Raw genomic sequence first — 8,985 nt, forward strand, 5'->3', positions numbered from 1 at the left:
TCATTTACTGAAAACGTATTCCCGCTAAACGCGCGTCCACTTATCCACGTCAGCCCGCGTCTTGTTTGGCTGACGGGTGGGACCGCGGCAGCTGGGGCCCGCATGGGCTGGTCTCCTTCAACCTCCCGCTCTCATCGCGCCGACCGAGAGGGGGGCTCACCCCGACGACGACCACGGGCGATTCCGGCCACCGTCTGGGACGCGCAACCTACCAAAACGATCAGTAGGACGAGCCGCACCGACTGGTAGGTGGTACGGCCGCCGGAGACGACGGAGGAGAGCGCGGCTACGGCCGCGGCGGACGAGGTCTTCGGGCTCCGGCGAACTCACGGCCAGAGGCTATCGGAGAAGAGCAGGGAGCGCTGGGGTGGTTCTAGGGTACTAGGGGAGGGCCGTGGTGGTGGAAGAAGTGAGGGAGGGGCTCGGGCTCACTCGAATTTGAGCAGAGGCCGTCGGCGGCCGAGGCAGACATGGGGGTCGAGGAGAGGCTCTGGAGCATGGGCTAGTGGCTAGGCGGGGTCCTGGGAGTGAGGTGCGGCCGCTGGTGAGGTCGGGGCACCTCGGGGTGGGCTTATATAGCCGGGGCAGCGAGGGGGTGAGGTGGCACGCGCGCGGCTACGTGTCCACGCTCCGGCGACGGGAACGCGTGGCCAAGGGTCACGGGAGGGGCGGCAAGACGACGAGGGGAGACGCGGACGAGCGCCAAGGGTCACGGAGACGAGGCAAAGCTCGGGGACAAGAGAAGGAAGAGGACATGGCCGCGAAGACGACGAGGTCACGGGTCAGAACAGTGCGGCGACGATGACGGCTCACTGGGGAAGAAGACGGAGGGGGAAATGGCTCTAGGAGGATAGCGACGACGTGTGCTAGCTGTTAGACACGCCCACGCACGCGAAGACGACGAGAGGAGGAGGGGCCCGAAGCAAACGACGCTCAGCTCGCGTCCATGGCATTCCAGGGCGGTGGTCACCACTGTGCCCGGCAAGGAGGGGACGCGAGAGGCTGCAGCGAGCTGTCTAGTGACTAGTCCCTGCATAGTAGAGGCCGAGGGAAGTGATGGATCAAATAAATGAGCTCTGGATCGATGGGATTACTCCTCTGAAGATTGTTGTATCAAACTGAATCAGGTTACAGTGGTCAAGAGCGAAGTGCTTGGAGCCAAATGAGTTGTCTGGTGTGTTTAGATAGGGAAAGACTACGATCCTGGAAAGTTTGAGGATAATTGGACCAAGATAAATCATAGTTGCTTCACAACTGCATATTTGGTCCAGAATCAAGATCATGATGGTGCACTCAAATGGAGAAGCCACTTGAGCTGAAATTTGGCAAGGCAGGGTTATTTGGCCATATGAAGATGCTGCAAAAGGTTTCATACCAGTTGGATAAACCAAAGTCGTACTTGCTTCACAAAGCAAAGTGACCAGAAACTTGCAAAAATTCTAGAGGAAAATTGGCTAGATGGAATATGCCCAAATTGCGTGGAGATAGGTTATATGGATAAGAGAAGGCCTAGGAAAATTTACAGCCATAATGGAGCAAGATAAAATATACTTGCTTCACTAACTGAAAATTTGGGCAGAAACAAAGATTTGATGCTCAGCTCAGATGGATGCATTGCATGATCTCAAATGTTGAGGAGGGCTTGTATTTGATAAAATGAAAGACAATGCCAAAATTCAACTCAATTGGATTAACCTAGCTAGTACTTCCTTCACAACCAATTCCTTCAGACAGGAACTTTGAAAAATTGCTCAGGAATATTTACTAGGCAAATTAAGTTGAAATTTGTCATGAGGCAATTATTTGGACATGAAAATATGTCCAAGAAGTTTGGGGTCAATTGGGCAAAGATAAATGGCACTTGCTTCACACTCTGCCATCCAGGACAGAATAGAAAATGAATTTATTGAGCATGATGGGAAATATGGAAAATGAAATATTTTGCCTTATTTGAGAAAGATATGACCCAAACAATTTATGAGAATTATTTGGGAATTTTAGGAGTGACAGAAATATAGGTTGCTTCACAACCTAGGGAAATTAGGGTCATTCCTTTAATAGAAAAGGAATATTCCCAATAAAAAGAATATTGGGATTTGGGCTAGGATGAAAATGGAAAGGTCTAGGGAAGGATTTGAGGATGATAAGCCACTCTGGAAGCAAAGAAAAGGTCATCTTCTTCTGTTTCCATACCACAAAGCCACGGAAAAAGAAAACTCAAGCAAAAATCTCAGAAAAACAAAAGAAAATGACACGGCCAAAAATCAGGCTGTGACAGAACCAGGCTTGGAGTCGGGTACGGTGTTCGGTTTGTAATGTAGTTGGCGTGGCCTATCGAAGTTGTGCATTTGGGATTTAAACACATCATACACCATCGTACCCATACATATTTTCGGGCCGCATGCAATGTATATGCGGTCTTCTGATCGACCACGTCTCCCTTGTGCGGTTTTTGGTGACGACACAGATATTTGTGGGCTCCCCAAGTGTATATATATCATCCCTTTGGCCGATAATGAGGAATGTGTGCTGGCCATGAATGGGTTCCTCCTAGTTCGTGTTAGGGCCGGTCACCGTAAAATGTCGGTCAACCAAAGCTCGAGCTCATGCGTTGTTAGGATTCCCGCCGAGATGGTCGGATTGCGGGATTTGACCTACATCAAACCCTATGTACGTATCTCGTCCTTAACTACCTTGCCTTCATGGTTGTTGTCTGTATCGAGAGCTAGTCACCACATCTAAATTGTACATTATTCTATATTGAAAACACACATCACCCCTTCCCAACGTACATCATTTTGGGCCGCATGCAAGAGGTGCTGGTTTTGTGGTCCCTCTCGTGCGATTTTTATGACGGTTCAATCTATTGGCCCAAGCGGTTTATCGACAAAACAACTGTCATTTGACCTAACGAAAGATTCATTTGTCCGTCTTATGGTAGGTCATGGCGACAAGCATGTATGACCAAAGTATCGATCATTACGTGCATCCGCCCCACTGACACGAAGTGGGACGTGGTGGGCCAAGCATCCTAACTAGGTACGACATTATGTCATTATATATATCCTAGCTAGGTGGTTGTTAGGGTGCTTTCGGGTTTGCGATGCAGGTGCCACCAAAGTTCTGCATTGTGTATTTAAAGTTCTAAACATCCCCAATATTCGTGCATATATTTGGCCACTTTCAGGTGGTTCTTGACTTCTGGCCCCTCTCATCGATCTTCAATGACGCGCCCAACCGTGGGCCCGCAGGGTCAAAGTTGTGCATTGGAATTTTGAACATCACAGACCACCCTTTTCACTCATATATATTTGGGCCACATGCTGGTGTGGCTGTCTTTTGACCCTCTCTAACGTTATTTTTTTGCTGCATAGACTCTGATGACCCGCAACGGACACGGGGTATAATATCCTAACCGTGTGCGATACAAGTGCGGTGTGAATCACCATGACCACACAAGCGCGAGCAAATTAAGGTGGAGGTACTGGCTCAACCGTGTGCGATGCAAGTGCGCTGAAATCACCACGACCACGCAAGCGCGAGCAAATTAAGGTGGAGGTACTGGCTCAACCGTGTGCGATGCAAGTGCGGTAAAATCGCCACGACCGCGCAAGCGCGAGCAAAGGGTGGAGGTACTGGCTCAACCGTGTGCGATGCAAGTGCGCTGAAATCACCACGACCGTGTAAGCGCGAGCAAATTAAGGTGGAGGTACTGTCTCAACCGTGTGCGATGCAAGTGCACTGAAATCACCACGACCGCACAAGTGGGAGCAAAGGGTGGAGTTACTGGCTCAACCGTGTGCGATGCAAGTGCGCTGAAATCACCACGACCGCACAAGCGCGAGCAAAGGGTGGAGGTACTGGCTTAACTGTGTGCGATGCAAGTGCGCTGTAAAACCACCACCTGTGCAAGCTAAAGGCGGGTAAGTTTATTTGGAAATTAGGACGAACCATGGGCAATAGACCAGCTAGCTAGAAATATAAAAAACAAACTACCCGCCTTGAGCGTTGCAAAAATCGGCAGATCCGCGCCACTTTTCCTTATTATCATACACGCATATTGTTATTGGACCGTGCGCGATCTTGGCCACTCCCGCCCCGCATCATTCCTTTACCCAAATTTTAGTAGCCGCCGTACTTCAATCGTCGGCCACACTCCTCCAACACCGACCTTATAGTAAAATTGCAGTAGCCGTGGCATTTGAACCGTCGCCCTCCCTCGTCCACCACCATCTCCACCCACCATTACAAAAAATTTCAGTAGCCGGGGCGTATCCTCAAACACCACCCCCCTCCACAGTTCCCCACCTGCCCCCTCCCCCCCTTCGAACCCTAGCTCGCGGCCGCCGCCGGCGCCGCCGCCAACCCTGCCGGTCTACCCGTTCCTCCTAGCTTAGATAATAAAGTTCAGGTTACCCAGCGATTCCCATACCGTCGCCCCACTCCCCTGAGTTTTTAGATGAGGCCTGCGGTGTCCCTCCCCGCTAGATCCACATCCCCTGCTCCAGAATGTCGCAGCCTAAGCTCGACCACATATTCCGGGAGCCCGACGAGCATTCGACCAAGAAGAGGTTTATCATGGCCTCTCCGGTGGACGTTTGCGAGGTGGCCGCCGTTCGCCCCGACCTGTCGATCCCGGAGCAACACCTCGCCGCTGAAGCCGGCGAAGACGTTGACTACATTGCCATGTCGAAGGCTTCATGTCAGTGGGCTAGCGTATTACTGTATTTCGGGAAAGCTGGCTACGACATCAAGCTCGTCCACACTGATGTCTTCACGCGGGCCATGTCACAGGTTAAGTGGTCCATCCCCAACCCCTCTGGTTCAACTGTCGTCAATCTCTTCGACGGCCCTGCCGCTACTCTCCTCCGCCAAGCGGTCAACGAGTTGTGTGCTTTATACGCCATCGAGCCCATTTTGTCACTTCGGAAGGACACGTTCTATGGCGGCTTGGGATTCTCAATTGCCAAGTCAGATCTCATCGACCACGACCACGAGGAGGGCACCCACGAAGGTTCTTCCAAGGTGAAACAGCCCATCTGTGACATTAGAGAGCGCACCATTGGTCTGTGCTCTTCCAACCGGAAGGATCCCGTCCATGAAATGTGAGGCAACATTCTATCAGCAAATCTTACCTTTTCTGGCTTGCCAACCCGTACACTTTGTTGTAGTAGTATTTTCCGTGCGGTGCTTTAACTGTGCCGTGTTTAATTATTTCAGTTATGCAAAAATGTATTGTTCAATAGGTCTATGTGATGTTTAAGTATGAATTGTCCACTTTAGTTTCATGAATGGCTATATTTGGTTGTTTATAGTGAGTACATGCCTTGTTTATCTGTATTTGGTTGTTAGCTTGGTTGGAGTGAGCATTTTTTTAGTTATCGAGCAGATGCCTTTTTTATCTATATTTGGTTCTTAGTTTGGTTGCAGTGAGTATTTTCCCAGTTATCAAGAAGACGCCTTGTTTATCTGTATTTGGTTGTTAGGTTGCTTTTTTTAGCATTTTTCCAGTTATCAAGCAGACGCCTTGTTTATCTGTATTTGGTTGTTAGGTTGCTTTTTTTTACCATTTGTCCAGTTATCAAGCAGATGCCTTGTTTATCTTTATCTGCTTGTTAGGCTGGTTGTAGTGAGCATTTGTCCAGTTTTTAAGCATATTCCCTGTTTATCTGTATTTGCTTGTTAGGTTGGTTATAGTGAGACTCTGTCCAGTTTTCAATCGCTATATTTGGTTGTTATACTGGTCATTTATGCCTTGTTTATTTCAATCATTCACAATGTGTTGTTCATTATGTGCAAGTCGGAACTGTGCCGCTCGACTACATCAATACCAGTTTGAACGGCTATATTTGGTTCCAGTTATTCCTGGTGTAGTTAACACATGCCCTTTATTTCAGTTTTACACATTTATCCAGTGTGATGTTTAAGCATTACCTACGTTCTATTCATTTTCAACAATACCAGTTCGAATTGCAATATTTGATGGCTGTTAAGCCTGCTGTCGGTAACATTGCCATCCATTTTATATCTGCTTTAACAGCATGCTGAAACCAACACATTCAAGCTATAATTTGGAGATGATGTTCTTTAGCTTTGCTATATTTGTTTGATGTTAAGATTGCTGTACTTATCATGCCTTTCCACTACTTATGCAGGACAACAACGGGAGTGGCCACCATTTTCCGCCGAGGTTAGCTTCATCCCTCAGCTTGTACTCCCCCCGTCGTTCCATAATGTAGTGCATATAGATCCAGGCCCGGACACTAGTTAGCTTCTAATATTGACTTGGTGCTTTAGGTACATATGCCCTTGGCAAGGATCCACGCATCGACCCTTTTTGCGTATGGGGCAATGAGATATTGATGAACAAGCATCAATTGAGGAAACTGATAAGGATTATTAGCAAAAAGATACGAATGGTGGCAAGCAAATTATTTGTTTATGCACTATCCAACACAACAATGAGTTGTAGGATGGTAACTACAAAATCTGCAGCCTTCTCTTTTTACTGCCCATAATGAGTTGTTAGACAACAATGTCTGAATCCTTTTTGTTCCAGTGGTTCCCGAAGTAGTTCACTAAAGATTACCTCACAAAGTACATGATTGGTGGACACGCAATGAAGGTTAAATTATTTTATCCAGACTACAATGAGCATCGAGAAGTCCTAATGAAGACAGTGAAGGATGGACGGGTGGCCATCACAAGGGGTTGGCCTAGAGTCATGCGCGCATTCCGCATGGAGGAGGGCACAATATGGGCATTCCGCTTCACCTTCTCCAACAACCAGAATGTCTTTCGCCTCTCTCTTTATAGTCTTTAGTACAACTGTGGTTCATCATTCTTTACTTGGTGCTTCTGTAGTTCTTCAGTATATGTACATGTGCATCGAATTATGGATTCGTGGTTGAACCTATATTTGTAATAAACATGGTTGGATATGAAATAAGTGATTGCCTACTTTCAAATTCAAAACATTTGATTTTTAAATTAGGGATTAATTGGATTAATTAGGGATTCACTGCCCATGGTTTGCGGAAGCGAAACGTCTGCGATATAGGTGGAGTTCAGACATGTTCCTAGGATCCACTACGTGTGCTATCAATCTCACCTGCACACATGACTTTCTCTTGAAAACTGTTTGCGTTAGGCCACCTTGCGCAAACGTTTACCACATAAAAAGTGTGCGTGATGGACAGCCTTTGCCACACAGTTTCTTCTACGCACCATGTGTGATACATTCAATAATGCAAACGATAAAATTATAAATATTGTGTGCAATGGCAACGCTATCACAAAGGATTTAACGGGAAAAATTGTGTGTGATGTACCTGTGAACGGAAACGTTTTCCTTGGAGCAACTGTGTGGGATGTACATACGAACGGAAACGTTTAGCGAGGACTGACTGTGTGGGATGTACTTGCGACCGGAAACAATTTGGCCATCTAATTATATTTTTAGCTCTACTGTAAGTATTTATGTATTTGAGCGCTCGCCGGTCGCACACGACCTTATTTTGCCGAGCGTGTATGCCAGGAGGGCATATCCCCGACGGTTTCTGGGTCGTGTGGGAAGGACCCCCCTATTGCCCACAGTCACTTGGCAATGGTACCAAATGCCGTCGCGGAAAGGGGTTAAAACCTGTTTAGGACCGACGCGCACCGGTAATGGTCTCTTTGAGATCTATTTGATGTAACTCTTTTTGCGGTGTGTTTGTTGGCATCCCATGAACTTTGAGTTTATGATCAGATCTATCTTTTTATCCATGAAAGTTATTTGAGTCTTTTGATCTCTTATATGCATGATTACTTATACCCTCGTATTTCTTCTTCGAATCTTTGGTTTAGTTAGGCTAACTAGATCGATTATTCTTGCCATGTGAAGTGGTGCTTTGTGATGGGTTCGATCTTACGGTGCTTGATCCCAATGACAGAAGGGGAACCGACACGTACGTATCATTGCTATTAAGGATAACAATATGGGGTCTATTTCAACATAAATAGATCTTGTCTACATCATGTCATCGTTTGTAACATCCCAAAATTCTAAATTTTGGAATGTTATAATAAACAGATAGATTGGATTGATTGTTTGATTGATTGAGTGAAATTGAGTGGAATTCGAAACTTTTTGAAATTAAATGAGAGGGAATAAAAGGACTTTCCCAAACTTTCATTTTGGCTGTTATGATCTCCATGAATTCAAATTCTTTCACCACAAAACCCTGGAGAGGACATGACATGACTTCTTCCATTTATTTAAATGAAAGGGGGTGTTGAAAATATTTGAATATCATTTGAAAATATTTCCAATTCAGAAACTTCAAGCAACTCAATGATTTTCATGAGAGAAGATAAAATGACTTCTTCAAAACATATGAAATATGAGTTGGGAGTTTCCAAGGATTAAATGCAAAGTCCCGTTGAAATTATTTTCAATATTGGATTTATTTGAGTTTTATTCAAATTATTTTCTCCAAAAAAATAAAATATACAGAAAATAGGGTAACATGATTCCCTACATCAGAAAATTGGAGATAAACAAGTTTGAAATCATTTTGGCATTTTTAAAATGGTTTTTATTGGATTTTATTAAGGCAGTAGCACTGTTTGATTTATTTAAATATGTGTGGATTTTATTTGACTTTAGAAAAATGTTCATGTCGTAGAAAATCTTTTTCTGAAAATTTTGATATATTATATGCCTGTATAATATTTTCTTTTTCTTTTGTTTTTATTATTTCTTTCTCTGTTTTTTTAATTCCCTCCGCCGAACTGGGCCGGCCCAGCACCCAGCCAGCCCGCGTAGCTCATCCCCGAGCTCCGCTCGGTCTCCCGAGCCAGCACGAGAGCGCCGCTGCCGCCGTGACCGCCTCCAACTCCCGCCGCCGCCTCCCATGCCCCCTCCTCCACGTCTCGATCCCCTCCCCTTCTATAAATAGCTCCGCCCCGACCCCCCCCCTCTCTCTCTGCTCCCGCCGCTGC

Source organism: Triticum aestivum, chromosome 6D, assembly GCF_018294505.1.
Source record: "Triticum aestivum cultivar Chinese Spring chromosome 6D, IWGSC CS RefSeq v2.1, whole genome shotgun sequence".
NCBI classification, from domain to species: Eukaryota; Viridiplantae; Streptophyta; class Magnoliopsida; order Poales; family Poaceae; genus Triticum; species Triticum aestivum.